General features: G+C 38.7%; 1 long non-coding RNA gene across 1 annotated transcript in view; it reads right to left on the bottom strand.

Moving 5' to 3' along the window:
* Nucleotides 1–6,619: 6,619 nt before the first annotated feature.
* LOC103162603 overlaps nt 6,620–17,124 on the bottom strand; it is an 83,246-nt gene continuing 72,741 nt past the window's right edge. Inside the window, exon 5 of the long non-coding RNA XR_004772519.1 lies at nt 6,620–10,541. This is a non-coding gene — a long non-coding RNA (uncharacterized LOC103162603). The remainder of the gene's footprint in view (nt 10,542–17,124) is intronic.

Genomic DNA, 17,124 nt, shown 5'->3' with positions numbered 1-17,124 from the left:
AGCACCTATGTGCATACACACACACACACATCCATCCATCCATCCATACATACATACATACATACATACCACGTGGACTCCAGGAATAGTGCTCTGGTATTTAGTCTTGGCTGCAAGCACTTACCTGCTGGGCCATCTTACTGGCCCTCCATGTGCTTTCTTCTGAGAGTATGTATGACTTTCGAATCAGACCAAATCTTCAGTCACTACAATCCTCATTACCCAAATACCCACTCTCAGTTTCTTCACCTTCTATCTGAAGGAAGTTCTTTGTCAACAACACCACTTTCAGATTTTCTGCTTTGATATTTGATATTTGATACTTGATACTTGGGTTTTTAACTTCCCAGAATCTTCATTTTACTATTTACAAATGTATTAGTCCTGAGAAATAATTTAAACTATTTCATCTCAAATTTCATAAACAAAATGATACAAATGGCTGAAAAACTTAAAGTGAAATGAGTTGAAATACGTCATTGGTGGTCATCCACCATTGTTACTGTCAAGGCATCTCTCCCTCCAACAGGCAACACAACGCTACATGGTAGAGACACTAAATAAATATTTATTTAAATTTAAATGCCTTATCCAAAGCCTTGACTTTGCCTCCTGTGCACCCTCCTCCATCACACAGGAAGCACAGTAATATTGACTCAATCAATAACTGAGTGTAGAGTCCTGTGGCTTCCGGACTCACTGCCTTGCTTGATTTGTAGTAACACAGTCAGTTACTTCCCTGCTGTAAGTTTCAGCTCTCTTACTAGTGTGTACATAGATGGTCAGAGTGGTTGCAATGATGTTAGTTCATCATTTCACTCTTTAGTGACTAGAAGGAGACAGTTCTTCTCTTGGTATGGGGATCATTAGGTAACTCAATATTAAAAAAAAAAAAACCTAGTAATTTTTGGTGGCTAAATTACAGGGAGGAAATATAAAACAAGATGCCTAACTCCAGGTCATCTTGTCTAAATGTGTGTTGGTGTCAGCAGTCACAGGCATGATCAAGCGTTACCCATGCCTCTTGAAATGGATGACTGGGGGTTAATTACCTGAAAGTCTCTGGTGGAATGAGATGCTCTAGACAGGAGAGTTGACTGATTACACCTGTGGAAGCTTCTGATCAGGGGCCCCACACACCAAACAAGCTGGTATATATCACTTCCAGACTGCAGGGGAAGTAAGCTGCAGATGGATTATCACCCCTCATATCCCCCCTTTCCACCTTATAAAGCCCCAAGACCCCCACACCAAAGACATATGGTCTTCCCTCCCCAGAGATGCTGCAGCCCTTCACTTGTTCATGTTAAAGAACAATTCGGCTTCTGGAGTACTGTGTCTCTGTTCTTCCCTTTGTTTTCAGGTCACCTCCATCACTCCCTGTCTAACACTTGACTAACCACTTGTCAGCTAATGGTCTTCAGAAAACCTGTGCCCCTTCATCTTTGCTTTGCTTCTTTCCAGCTACACAAACTACATTAGCACTAAAGTCATTTTAAACCTTGGTGCCAATTCTCCACTTACACAGACAATCAGCTGCCTGAGTTACTCTGCTGCATCAAAAGCTCAGGGTCAGAATGAACTATCATGGAAACACAGCCAGAGTAAACCAAATTTCTCTTTGAAGGAAGGATGGATACTCCATGAAAGCTATGGTTAATTAAACATTCAGCTCCTTTGCAAAACCCCTAAGGGATATTGGGTCATAGAAACGCTAGAGAACAGGAGCTCATACCATCTTTAAGTGTATTGAACCACATTATTAATTTTTCAAAGGCATTTCACTAAACAACCAAGAAGATTGCACCTGTGAAGTAAGGCTAGCCCCTAGCCACTTATTTCCATTCCTAGAATACTCGCCATCATTTTAAAAAAAATATTTTCAGATCAAATGGAGCATTGAAAGTGAATGCATTCTTTAGCAAATAGTCTGCGATCCTTATGGCTTAGCAGGGTTTCTCAGCTCAGGAAATAGTCAGGAGTGTTGATGAGGGTAATGATGTAAATGAGGACACTTACTTGTTTCTATTCAATAGCACAGATTCAGGAGACAACCCCGCTTAGAACGGCACAATTTATTTCACAGTATGTGTGCATAAGACAATGAAGCATCATTAATCAACAAGGACTCTGGTCTTGAGATGTATTAAGTCGGAGTATATTTTAAAAAATCTAAATCATTGCATTTTACTTTTTAACTTCACATTTATATATAGAAGTTTGTAAAATTATGGTAACAGGAAATTTCACACAGTAATTAAAATCATGAAATCTCAAGTCAATCACTTGTCAGGTCAATTGCTTCAGTTTTATAATTTGTTCTCTCACTTTCTGAATAGTTTCATTAATTTTTCTGTCATTCATTTGCCTGGTTTATTGTTGCTGCTTGTTTGTTTGATACATGGTATCTCTCTACATGGCATTGGCTGTCCTGAAATTCACTATGAAGATCAACCTGCTCTCAAACTCAGAGCCACCTGCCTCTATCTCCCAAGTTCTGGGATTAAGGCATGAACCACCATACTTGGCCCATTGACTGTATAGTAAAGTGAAGATAATAATAGTCTCACTTCCTGATGAGTAGATAGTAAGTGAATACGAAATATCTAAGTTAGTATCTCTGACTCAGCAAGGGTTTGATAAATTTTATTCCTTAATATTATGGGGTAAGACTTACTGTTACTGCATTAGTTACCTTTCTCTAGAGTAACAGAATCTATAGAATGAATCTCTCTATACATATAAAAAGGGGATTTATTAGCATGATGTACAGGCTGTGATCCAGATAATCCAACAATGGCTACGTATCAATGGAAAGACTAAGATTGTAGGAGTGCTCAGTACACAAACTGGATGTGTCATCTGGTCTGCAGTTAATACTGCAATCTCAAAGAATTTGTCTCTGTTACCTGTGAGGGAATGGACTTGCTAGTCAGGGCAAGGATAAGTGGGCAAAGAGCAAGACTTCCTTTTTTTTCATTTCCTTTATATAGACTTCTAACAGATAGCCAGGTTATAGGTAGGACTTCCCACCTCAAAAGATCAATATTAAAGTTATGCATGTCTTCCCACCTCAAAGATCTGAATTAAAAGTGGATCATCCTAATTCAAATGATTTAATTAAGCAAAAATCCCTTCCACATGTGCCCAGCCATTTTTGGCATTTAGTTAATTCCAGATGTAGCCAAGTGGGACAACCAAAATTGCCCTCACAGTTATGAAAGAACTAGAGTAGTAATAGCTAACATTAATTCATTTCATTGCTATATCAGATTGATTTGATGCTGAGCAATACACAAAGGGAAGTTTGTTTGACTCACAGCTCTCATGACTGGCAAATCCAAATAATATGGTGTTAATGGTGTGGGTTGGAGTTTGGAGGGCACTTGTCGACCAGGTTCTTGTGTTCTGGAATGAAGAACTGAACCAGGAATATGTGAATGGTGGCAGAAACAGAGATTATTAAAGACCAACAAAAGTTCTAGATTGAAGGTAGGACAGAGCTGGGCATAGGCCATGGTCTCAATGGACTAATGTCAGAAACCTTGTGAACTGTATATGGGTAATTTACATACTATGTACTTTTTATGCATATGCTCTGTCTGTTTTGATAATCACAGCCTGGTGTGTGTGTGTGTGTGTGTGTGTGTGTGTGTGTGTGTGTGTGTGTGTGTGTGTTCAGGGAGGGGTCCCAGTCTTCCTCTTCCAATTTTTTCTTTTAATATGCTAATCTTCATGAATTTTTAGCATTCTTTTTCATCCTAATTTCTTACCTCCATTCCCCAATGAAACTTGTAGTCCCAGAAACCTTTCTTGGGAGAGCAAGGATAACTTCTTTTATGCTAACGAGAGATAGAATCCTAAAGAGAAATCATGATACTCTCTTCCTGTTCAATTCATTGGTTACAGAGGAGGTTCTATTTCAGGTATTGACATCTCTGGGTAAAAAGCTGGTTAGTAGCCTTGGGAATTATTATTTTTACCTGTCGCAGTTGTTGGATTCTGGAAGGCATAAGACAGGTTACTAGGTTTTGGATATAGGCACTAAAAACACAAGCCAGAATGAGAAGTACGAACACTGGCGCCACTGAGGCTAGGATTACCCACAGGTTCCCCACAGATCTAATGAGATAGCCCTGCCATGACCCTTAATAGATACCAGAGTTTAGATTTCAGTTCACTTAGTCATCCCTTTTGCTTTTATAAGACCTTGTTTATCTTTTTACATTAATCCATTAATATTAATTGTTAATCCAAAACCAACATGACCCCTTAAGCATTGCACCAACTCCTATCTGTGATGTGGTAATGTTCAAGACTCTGAAATTCTGCAGGACCCTTTATGCAAAGGAATCAAAATTTTCCTAACAAAGAAATGAGAATTTCTCCAGAAATCTCATGATGGGAGAAAGAAAGGGCACCAGTTAGAAAGGGGACTTGTTTGTTTCCCAGAAAGAGATTTCACATAGTTCTAACAAGGTGAAAGGCCACCTTACAGAATGACACTTTAAGCCCCAGACAATGATAGACCAATAGTGGGCAGGACCTCTCTTTCAGCAGGACTGATTACATGTGCATATCCTCGATCCTCTATTTGAACTTTGACCTCACTTCAGGACCATGCAGGCAGACAAGAGGACTTCCCAGAATCCCTTTGTCCCCCTTCCTAATGTTGCTCACTGAATAAATCTCCACCTCTGCTTCCCACTATTAATTTGGCATTTTAAATTGGCTTATTGATAAGGGATGGCAAGACCTAACTATCACAAGTTGATAACACTAGGATAGTTGCAGCCAAGAAAGGTTTCTCATCCTTTGTTTCCATAGGCTGTAGTACACTTTAGCTGAATAGTGGCTTGTCAGCATATAAAAGTGGTTCTCAACCTGTGGGTCATGGAAAATTGAAAACACATGTTTCTGATGGTTCTAGGGATTGAGAAACCACTCAGTAAAATTGCAGTTATGAAGTAGCAACAAAAGTCAATTTATGGTTGGGAGTTCCTAAGATCATCAGAAATATGCATTTTCTGATGATTGAGACCCCCAGGTTGAGAACTGCTGGCATACAGGATATAAAACTCAAGTAGATGTGGGATATTTTTCAGTCATATAGAGAGTTCTCATGATGCTCAAGGCCCAACAGAGAGAAAATTATCACATGTATACTCTAGGAGAAGAGGCGCTATGGTAAGAGATTGACAGGCCACATTCTGGGTTACAAGTCTGAGTGGGCTGCATTGTGAAAAATGCCTGTGCACTCTTTGCTCTAATTGCAAGGTAACAGAAAAAGCCTGCTATTTTGAAATATATATATATATATATATATATATATATATATATATATGGCTTGTTTCTAGTACTGCTGATTAGTGAGTGAATTAGAATAGTCGCTAAGAGAGTAGTTAAATATCCCATTGCCCCAAGACACAGGAGACTGTGATACCACAATGCTTATGTTCTCAGCCCTCATCTCTCTCTGGCTCCCTTATTCTCTTTTCCATATAAATTTTACACTACAATTGCAAAAGGACACACTTAGAATCTACATGCAAGGGCCAGTTTTATTGAAATGAGGGATGTAAAAACTTACCTTCTTTTCCAGAAAGCTTGCATGATGTTCTGGCTGGTAAGAATTATACCCATTAGCACATTCCCACCAAATTATTCAATGATTGTGGAACTCATTTTAATGGACAGGTATTTAAATCTGTTTATAAAATTTAGTCTTTTAGATAAATAAATAACACAGTATTGTAAAGAACTTTTAACAATATTGAAAATTGTTAGAATTTTCCCCAGAGGATAAAGAAAAACTAGATGACTTCATGACCTAAAAGATAAAAGACTTTTTAACGAGTCTTAAGGTATACCTGTCCTGAGAGGTGCTTCTTGTCCAGATGATTGACAGATCTTTTTCTATTATACAAAGAGTAATAGTATGCCTTTACAACCTTACAATCTTTTGTGCAATTCAGAACCTTCTGTCTCCATTAAAGGCTGTAAGTACAAGTCAGATTCCATTCATTTGAACAAAACTAAATTATATAAGAGTAATGTGAGCAAAAAACGCCTCAAAAAACCTGTTTCTGCAGAGACTGATTAATTAGAAGTTCAGTACTATGATGATATTGGAATATGGCAGGTACAGAAGCTAATAACCTTATTTTGGGTTAGGTGTAGATACAGGAACAGCTCCCCTCCTCCACCTCTGTGTCAGATCTAACATCCTGTGTCTAATGTGTAGAAACCTTTGGAGTCTAGTGACTTCATAGATGCCCTGGCTTCCACCAACCCAAAAGCTAAGAATGTCATCAGATGCTATGTATGGAAAACTTCCCCCAGTTTGCTATAACTGCCTCTTCTATGGACTCACCAATGTATTTTAAATATGCTTGATGTCTGACTTCCTTTGTTCTATAAAGCTATAAAGTGTCATGAAATTGTTTTCCCATTAGAATTGGAATTTTGGGTAACCTAAACATGTTGTCAATTTGAGATATTTGTCATTTGTATTTGACAATAGATTGAAAAGAATAGAAGGAAAATTAAGAGTAAATAAATATGTAAAATAGACTTGTTTTGTCAAGAAATAGTCTTCCCAAAACCCTGCTACCTCCACCATCCTCATGAAGAACAATTGTGATATTTTTTCTTTCTTAAAACTAATGAGTTACAAGGGAAATGAAGGTGAAGCTCAGAAGCTGATCCTGAGGGTTGCATCCTCAACTATCTTCAAGCCTGCTAATCATCTGACTAGACCAGGATAAAGGGAGCATGTTATCTATTGCCAAATGTCATTGTCATCAGATTATCCAGATTAACAGTTCACTCTCAGTGACCTATGGCACTAGTTTTTTATTAACATATATTAATTGTAAGTAATAACGAGTTCAGCATATTTTCACAAACACATGAAACCAGCCTAAATTGGTTACAAGCAACCTAGCTTTTGTTCCTGTGCTTTTCCTCATTCACTTCCTAGACTCCCATAACCATGAATGTATTCTACCTTCAATATATGAGAGAATGGCAATATATTTTAGGGGAATTATCAATACAAAAGAATATTACATATTCCTCATTAAAGAACTCTGAATCTTTATCAAGAATCCTCTACTCTGATGGTAACCTACTAGTCATTGTTCTTCATCCTCAGTATAAACAGTTAAAGCAAAAAGATGCAGTGGTTTTCAAATATGCTTTTTATTCTCATATCATAGGCAGGGAAGGACATGGAGGCAGGAATTTTAGAAGGAGTCAATGCATTCTCTGTTGTTTAGGTTCCATGTGACTATCTTGTAAAAAGCTTTCTCTGCATCACCTACTCTGTATGGTTTCCATGTGTAATTCCCTTGTCTGGCCTGTCTACATGAATGTCTATAAAATGAGGGGTCTCTCTCAGCTCTAAGCTAAGTTTCAAAAGCTCATGACTATGCATGGTATCTGATTTCACTCCAGTTTTGTATTAATGGTCTAATTTGTAGTCTCTCTAACTGAGCAACAACAATTTATATGACCATTCCATTTGCTCCAGGTCAGCCCTTTCATTTCCATGTAGTTGCCAACATCAGTTACCAGCTGGTAAAGAAGAACTGACATCTCATACTTGCATCATGAAAGAGGTCTGTAATAGCCCATCTCTGCTGGGGCCACATCATAGCAATATACCAGTAGAAATCTACTGCCAAGATACCTTGCTGTCTTCTAAGCCCAACCATCCCCAACTAGGGAGTATTTGCACCTGACCTTGAAAACGTCAGAGTCTATGAAACTGTTGTCAAATTTTCTTTCACTTTTGAGAAAACAGCCCCACTACCTGTTGAGAAAATAGGAAGGCTGAGATGTGTATAAAAGCCTATCAATGGCAGTGTGAGATTTCCCACTTGGAGTGTCTTTTAGAGCCAGCCAGAGAATTGAGGAGAGGCTGGGCAGAGAGGAGTTCATGCAGGGAGATTTTCACCATCACTCCATTTTGTGGTTCTGGGCAAAGAGATTCTAGCCTCTGTGTCTGCCCTCGATCTTACTTTCTTTCCATTTAATGAAAATTCTCATAGAAGGAAGCACAAGAGAGCATTTTGAAGGCAAAAGTCGGTGGATAAAGCAAATAAATTCTGTTACAAGCAAGACGGTTTCCCCAAATTCCCCCTTTGCAGGACTGAGGCTGGTTGCTATCTACCTAAAGGATGAGATATGGCAACTCAAGCTTCTTCCATCAGCAATTAATTAAGCATCTCTGAAAGACTCAATGTCAAGACGAAAAAACACCAACAATTGCAAACTCCAACAGAAGTGCCTTGCAACTGCCTGGTAAAGTATTCTACTTCTGAGATTGTTCAAGCAGCTGTCTGGTGCCTCCCTGGCCTTTCTCTCATACCCTTTCCTGCCATGAAAAGAGAAAGCTAGACAGAAGTAAGAAATCTGAATGAAGAACTCCCAGGGTCCTGGAGATCACAGTCTAAGTAATTTCAATTGACTTCGGCAACTCTTCAGTTACCACATCCTAGCCCTTCAAGTTAGCAGGGTGATTCATCTATTCATTTGCACTTCATAGACAAGAGGCTTTGTTTGTGTCCCCTTTTCAGATTAGAAAAAAAGACTTTGATACCTATTCACAACTACAGCACATGCAGAGTTGCCAAAGATAAAAAGGATGGCCTCTCACTGTAGTTTCCTTAATGATATGAAACAGAACTTACCTAAGAGTAAAAGGGACACCAAAGAAGATAGAAGTCCAATGAGAAGGAATGGTGGGGTTGTGAATTTGGAGAAGGAATGTCAGTTGGCCTGTGATGCAGCTGTTGCTAGCTGATTGTGGATGTCTTGGTAGAAGCTGGTCTGTCAGCGAGCAACATCTGCATTTGGGGTGTGGTTGCTTTCCAGCAATTCTTTGCATGGCAAGTGAACTAAGAAAACAGGCAGGAGACTTTCTTCCAAGCATTTGTATGAATAAGAATCTTTGGCATCAGGAATGGAGTAAGAGCCTGCTAAGTGCAGTCTGCCAGCTTTCTGAGCACAGCTTATGCCTCCTAATAAGATGAGGCATCCTTGACTGGGAGACTACGGGTAAGAAGGGAAAACTTGGCATCATGGAGCATCTTAACTATCCAGGACATGGTGCAACCTATTAGGGAATGCATTTGGATAAGAGAGGGAAATTCAAAGAAGAAGAAGAAAAGAAAAACAAACAAAAAAAACCAAAACAACAACAAACACTAAATCTACAGGCTGCCCTGTTCCTTGTGCTTCACCAATGCACTCATGTTCTCCTAAACCCAGAGATAGGGCAGAAGGTGGGGAAGTCTGTAGGGGCCTGGGAAAGGAAATGAGGCCCTCACTCAATTCTGCCCAAAGTCTCTCACCAGAATCTGGAATAGGGCCCAGTAACTTTTACTGAAGGGTTTCTCCTTTCCTAGATGCAAATCTGAACTTAAATGTCTCACCACAAACCCTATTTACATAGAATAAGGTGGACTAAACCCTTAGTGGATCCTGCTTTTTAACTTATCAGACTGACATAACCTCATTCAAAGCCACCTTGTTTGTAATCTAGGTTATCAAAAGGAGAGAGGAAGGCAAAAATAGTTTCTTAGCAAATGCTTAAGATATATCTTGAGAGCCACCAAAAAGGCACATTTACTAAAAAGAAGACAACTAATTGCTATTCTCCACAGAGCCCATACACACCCCCTCTTTCTCTTAATCTTTGTGATTACAATCCAGGTTCAAGTGTATGTCAATAATGACTTCTTCTTCGGGAAGCCTCCTCTATGAAGTAGGTATGCTTTTGTCCTTTCCCAGAATGCCTCTCGTCTATGTTTAAGAGAACCCCAACTCAGGTTCACAATGGCTAACCCTGAAATTACTTCCTGTATTGAAGCCACAAATCCCGAGTTTACCAGATTCAGAGTACCTGAAATGAAATACTTCAGGTCACAGATGGTCAAAGTGTGGAGTAATGTCTTAGTTACCAAGGTGCACCCTAACCATGATCCCAGAGGCAATGATTGTCTCAGTGGGCCTGACTGAAGGTTCCCAGAACCATTTCTTTCCTTGCTATTTTTAAAAGATAACTGTAATCAGACCACTCTGTTTTCCCCTCCTATTTTTTATATCTAGTTAAGTGCTTCCAGGAAGCATCCTTCTGGATCTTAGATTGTCAGTAAGTCCAGATGTAGTTATGCAGAATAAAAGGCTTTCGGGAATTTTTGGTCATTTGAAAGACAAAGATGCTTCAGTAAGCTACTGTATTTCAAACTCTTGTCTTTGCATTCCTGAATGTATAACAAAATCTCCTCTTGGCTCAGTGACAAAGTTTTGATGTGTGCAAAAAAAATTGGGGAGCCCCTTTATAGATTCTGTCATTTTCCTTGGGAAGACATTGCTTCACAACCAGAAATATAGCTGTCTTACTCATGGGTTTCAGTGATATTTTCTGAAAACAAAATAAGCTAATGGAAAAATTTCTACTGAAATATAACAGCATCATTCATCCAGCATCTTCACTCCTCTTACAGCCTTACCAGCAGAACCATGTAGAAAACCTGCAAAACGAGATTTCTGTTAGCAGAAGTGTCAGCATTTCCAAGTGAAATTCAGGAGATCAGGAAGCTTTATTTGTTTGTGTGATAATTCTTTTCTTAAAATGTATTCTCTCATATATTATATCCCAACATCAGTTTTCCCTTCCTCTTCCCCTCCAAGTCCCTCCTCTTCCAACTCCCCTCTCCCCTAGATACTCATCCTTTCCCTTCAGAAAAGGGCAGGCCTCCAAAGGGATATCAACTGAACAAGGCATCAAATGGCAATAAGACTAGACACCTTCTCTCATATTAAGGAAGAATAGTATCACATAAGCATCAGTGACAGCCCCTGCTCCTAAATTAGGAGTCCCACAAGAAGAACAAGCTATACATTCTTAGCATATATACAGAGGGACTAGATCAGACCCAGACAGGCTCCATGATTGTCAGTTCAGCCTCTGTGAGCCCCTATCAGCCCAGGTTAGTTGATTCTGTGGTTTTTCTTGTGATGTCCTTGACATCCTTCTGTCTTCTCCCCCACCCCCACGTCTTCTGCAAGATTCCCTGAGCTCTGGTGAATGTTCGGCAGTGTTTCCATCAGTTGCTGGGTCAGGGCTCTATGGTGATGATTATGCTAGGCCCCTTCTACAACTATAGCAGAATATCATCAGTAACCGTTTCATTGACTTTTTGGTTTGGTTTGGTTTTTCCTGGGTGTGTTTGTTTCGATCTAGCTTCTGGTTCCTGGCCCATCAGGCAGATTCAGGCTTGGGCTCCCTCTTGTGGCATGGATCTCAAGCTGGACCGGTCATTTGTTGGTCACTCCCACAATTTCTGTACCACCTTTACCCCAGCACATCTTGCAGGCAGGACAAATTGTAGGTCAAAGTTTTTGTCGCTGGTTTGGTGTCCCGATCCCTCCACTGGAAGTCTTGCCTAATTACAGGAGATGGCTGCTTCAGGCTCCTTATCACCCATTATTAGGAGCCTTAGCTAGAATCACCCTCTTAGAGTCTGGCAGTTTCCATTGCACTTCGTTTCTAGCTCATCCTGGAGATGTCACCCAAATCCTGTTGTCACTCCCAGTATTCTCTGCTCCATCCTTCCCTCACTTTATCCCTCTTGTTCCTGTCCCCACCTGCACCTGGCCCACCAAGAAGACCAAGCTACACAGGTATAAAATATTCAATATCTACACTATTTCTCCTTCCCAGGGAGATTCAGGCATCCCCGCCATGAATGTTCCTTGTTACTTAGGATCTCTGGGTCTGTGAATTGTAACATGATTACTTTATAGCTAATATCCACTTTTCAGTGAGTGCATACCATGTTTGTCTTTCTGGGTCTGGGTTACCTAACTCAGAATGATTTTCTTCCATATATTTGCCTGAATAGATGAAGTTATTTTTTTAAAACATGTGCCACCACAAAAATTTGATTCTTTTTAAAAATAATTTATCTATGTTTGTTTCATGTGCATTGATGTTTTCCCTGCGTGTGTGGCTATGTGATGGTGTCGTATCTTGGAGTTACAGTTTTTAGTTGCCATGTGGGTACTCAGGTAGAGCAGTCAGTGCTCTTAGCCACTCAGAGATCTCTCCCAACCATGTTATTTGTTGTTTTAACAGCTGAATAATATTCCATTGTGTAAATGGACCACATTATCTTTAACCATTATTTATCCCCAGAGGGACATTTAGATTGTTTCTAGTTTCCAGCTGTCACAAATAAAGCTGTTACAAACACAGCTGACCAAGTGTCCTTGGAGTATGATTGAGCATCCTTTGGGTATATGACTAGAAGTGGTATCGCTGGGTCCTGAGGTACATCAACTCCCAATTATCTGAGAAATCACCATATTGATTTCCCAAGTGAGTATACAAGTTTGCACTTCCACCAGCAGTAGAGGAGTGTTCCCTTTGCTCCACATTCATTTGTTGCATATATATATATATATATATATATATATTATATATATATCATTCTGACAGGTATAACATAAAATCTCAGAGTCATTCTGATTTGCATTTCCCTGATGACTAAGAATGTTGAACATTTCTTCAAATGTTTCTCAGCCATTTGAGATTCCTCCATTGAGAATATTCTGTTTAGATCTGTACCCTATTTTAAAAGTTGGTTATCTGCTTCTTATGATATCTAGTTCCTTGAGAATATATATATATATATTTATATATATATAAAATGAGAGAGAGAGAGAGAGAGAGAGAGAGAGAGAGAGAGAGAGAGAGAGAATATTATGTATTGAATTGAAAAGTAACCCTGTCTCAGATGTGGGTTTTGTGGAAATTTTCCCCATTTTGACAGTGTCCTGTAGGGGAAGCTGTAGCCACGCCTACTTAGGGGCTGGCTACAGGTGTGCCTGACCACGCTTTCGAGGGCGTGGTCAGGGTGATGTAGAGCAATACTTGCATGGGACTGCGTTTTCTCTTTCGGTTTCACTTTGGTACTTGCTGGACAGACTGCTGCCACACCGGCTGGGTAGGTTGCTCTGTAAGTAAGGCTTTGCCCTATTAAGTATCCTTATATTTCTACCTGACTCCGTATTGGTAATTCCCCACTATAGTATCCTTTGCCTTACCGAATATTTTTAGTTTCGTGAGGTCCCATTTATTAATTATTGATCATAGTCCCTGGGCTATTACTATTGGTGTTTTGTTCAGTAAGGTGTATCTTGTGCCAGTGGGTTCAAGGCTATTCCCCACTTTCTCTTCTATCAGGTTCATTTTATATGGATTTATGTTGAGGTCTTTGATCCACTAAGATGTGAGTTTTGTGCAGGATGATAGATGTGTACCTATTTGCATTCTTCTACATGCAAACAGCCACTGTGTCCTGCTGCAACAGGGCTGTGGGGCAGAGTGGGTGCCATGTCCATTATTGCCAAGTATATTAATTTATTTTGGTGGTCATTGCCTAGAATATTATGTATTTCTCCTTGAGGAAGCCTGTTTATTGAAGTGGCAAGTGGGTTTTTGTAGTACTGCAGTACTGTTGGCAGCAACCTCTGATCCTAAGCACAGGCAGCTTTTGTCATTAAAAAACATCCATTCTCAAGCAGCCAAGTCCTCTATCCATCACTTCTTTTGGAAAGCAGACTTAGACTTTAGGGACCAAGTTCTTTGGAAACTAATGTTCAGGTGTGGTGGAAAAAGAATGTGGGCAAGGTCTCAGCTATTAGTAGCAGTATTTTAAACAATCAACAAATATAGCAGGCTCTACTCCAGATACTTACTTACATTTTCTTGGGAAAACATTTTCCATTATTTTACCCTAAGATGGTGTCTTTATTTGATAATGAGGTTTGTTTCTTAGGAATAGCAAAAACATGCATCCTGGTTCCCAATCTAGTATGCTTATCTCTCTTTATTAGGTAATTAAGAACACTAACATTTACAGTTGCTGAAAGATATGCAAAATGTTTCCTGTAATTTTGTTACTTTATGTTTTTGTAGACCTCTTAACTAATAATTTTAGTGTTGTGGTCTCTTTGATTTATTTAACCTTCTTGTAATCTGAAATATACTTTCTGGTTTCCTAGGTACAGCTGATGTGTTGTCATAAATTCCTTTAGTCTATTTCTTATCATGGCAGGTTTTTATTCATCCTTCAACTTTAATAGATAGTTTTGCTGGGTATGCTGTTGAGCTTGCAGAATATCTTTCCAGGCCTTTTTGGCTTTAAATGTTTCTTTCAAATAATCAGGTATTTTTCCAAGACAGCTACCTTAATAATGACTTGTTCCTTCTTTCTTAAAGCTTTCAATACCTTTTAAAAAATCCATGGTTTTAATATTTTAACAATAATATGCTATAGGAAGTTTCTTTTCAGGTTGTCTCTATTTGGAGTTCTCTTTGGGTCTCTTACCTAATTCATCTCGGTTTTATCCCCTTGGAGTACAGTAACTCCTGTAACTTGTTTAATATTTTATTATTTCAGACATTTCCATTAGGGATTATTACTCACTCTGGGATTAGTTATTGTTGCAGAAGACATTATCTTACATTTTCATGGGTGATTTTTCTTTCTGGGCTGGAACTTGACCATCCCATCACAGAAAGAAAATTAGAATTACTTTGTTGATCATGTTGTTCTTACTTTCCTTTTATTTGCAAATTTTAAAAACTCAGATCTCCTTTCTTCTTTCAGTGAAAGTATTCACAATGCATTGAGAAGTACATCCTAGTAGGGTTGAGGTATTCTTTCCTTTGTGGGACTTGGATTTAGGACCAGTACTGTCCTGTGTCATCTGGGTCTTCAGTCTGTGTTTCTGGCTGGGGACATTGCTGAACATACTTACTATGAGTCAGATCTAATCCAAATCCTGGGTTCCTAGGTTCTAGCAATACGTGTACAAGTTATAGAACTCACCATGTACTTATGGAACTAACTTAGGGTCAGATCCAGTACTTAAGGACAAATCAGCTTCTCATTTTCTACTTAAAGGATTGCTGTGTTTTTTTCTGAGAAAATATTAAATCTATACACGCATACCAGTTTACTGGAAAAAGAACATGATTTAATTGCGTTAGTCTGTTTTTAATAGAATATACTCTTCCACTTAAACATTCACATTTATTGCATAAATATTTTTCATTTTTGAGTATATAAGCATTGAAGATTAAAAAATTTACACAAAATATCTCATAAATATTAACTATGCCAGCAATGAAATTGTTCTTTACTATAGTTTTGGGGGTCAGGGATAGAACCAACATCTTTGTACTTAGAACATGTTCTATTTTGGAGCTACATTACTAGCTAGAATTGTTCTTTTTAAACTTTATTTTCTGACTTTTCATATCCAGAGTATGCAAGTAGAATGAAAGTTTATACATTGATGCCAAATTCTGCAGATTTGCTAGTGTTAGTTATTGTTTCTAGTGCATTTCTTCTTGAGTTTTAGTGTTCTCTCTATAAAAAATAAGACTATGTGACTTTTATTTGCATATTTGGGACTCATGAGACCATAAAGTGCTGACTTGGCAAGACCAGAAATCATTGCTTCACTTTTCTCCATACAGAGAAGCCATAAAAAATTTTATCAGTATGTGTGAGGCTGGCTGGAGGCGTGTACAGTTTTCTTCTTTTATATTGAGGTTCAGTTTCATTCTTAGTTTATTTGGTAGTTTTCTTTATAATATAATATAATTACAACATTATTCCCTCCCCCTTCTTCCCTCCCAACCTTACCTACCTACCTTATCTACCCCTGCTCATTGTTCTTTTTATTCATGTCCTGTTTCTTCACTAGTCATTATTGAATGTGTATATATAAATGTATATACATATATATTCCTAAATATCACCTGTTCAGGCGGTATAATATTATGTATATGCATGTTTTGAGGGTTGACATTTTGCTACTGGAAAATGAATTGGTCTTCTCTGTGGAAGACCACCTCTTCTGCTCCCAGAGTCCCTAGTTATCTAGAGTTCTTTGTATTGAGGCCTGGTAGGCTTTCCCCAATCAACTTTGTCATGTCCATTGGTATCATACTTGCTTAGAATGTGTTTGGGCAGAATACTGGTGAGAGTTTTTGAGTATTGTTTCTGATATTACCAAAAGACAATCTCACAGTGAAATCATTAATACTATGTGTGGCTCTTACAATCTTTATGATCCTTCTTTAGCAGTTTTTCCTGAATATTGTATGGATGTATCTATTGGAACTAAGCTTCATAACTCTGCATTTTGGTTGGTTGTGGTTTCTGTGGTGGTCTCTATTACAAAGAGAAATTTTCTTGGTGTGGGGTAAAGACTGTACTTATCTGTGAGTATGAGAGCAAATGTTTATAGATTGTCATTAGGGATTATGCTACTTTAGTAAATAGATTATAGATTCTCCTCAAATATTCATGATTTCACTAGCACTGAATAGTTAGCTGGGTTTCCAGTAGCTGGTCTTCTTTCCTTTTTTTTTTGAGTGGGTCTTGGGTACACTTAATGAGTTCCTGACAAGGTATACGTAAGGATAATGTTGTCCCCTTAGGATGATCATGCCATGCTAGTCATTGATGTGATTTATAGGTGTCATAGCTAGATAGGATATTGGTTGTATCTCTTTATTGGAATATTTCATGGTGCCTTCTGTTACCATGGAAGCTCACGGGTCTCTGGGACCTGGTTCTGAAGTGTATGGCATCATTTTCATCAATCAGGACTTAGCCTTCCACCTTAGGCACTAACCGAAGTGACGGCAATAGGTGGTAGCTTTTGGACAACCCTGGCCAAGAAATCAGAAGAGGGCTTCACATGTCTGGCATTGGGGTTTTTGATAGGGAGTCTTTAGCTCTAGGATGGAGGACTATCAGCACAAAAGACAAACGTTTATTAAACTTACAACTTAAATGTGGAATTATGCATATAATATATATAGGTATTTTAAATAAGTAAGAGTGTAATTTCTTGTGGATATTTCAGACACTGTTATTCTTATTTTACCCACCTCCACCCTTCTTCTGTATTACTGTCTTCCACATCCCTAAAGAAGCCCACTTCTCCTATTTCCTTATCAGATCACTTATATCCTCTATCCCTGTTATCCTTCCTCTTACCTTTTTCTGTTTGTTCCTCTCGCTAAGG

Source organism: Cricetulus griseus (genome assembly GCF_003668045.3).
Source record: "Cricetulus griseus strain 17A/GY chromosome 1 unlocalized genomic scaffold, alternate assembly CriGri-PICRH-1.0 chr1_1, whole genome shotgun sequence".
Lineage (NCBI taxonomy): Eukaryota > Metazoa > Chordata > Mammalia > Rodentia > Cricetidae > Cricetulus > Cricetulus griseus.
Note: the sequence above shows the minus strand (reverse complement) of the source record. Positions and strands in the feature narration are given on the sequence as shown.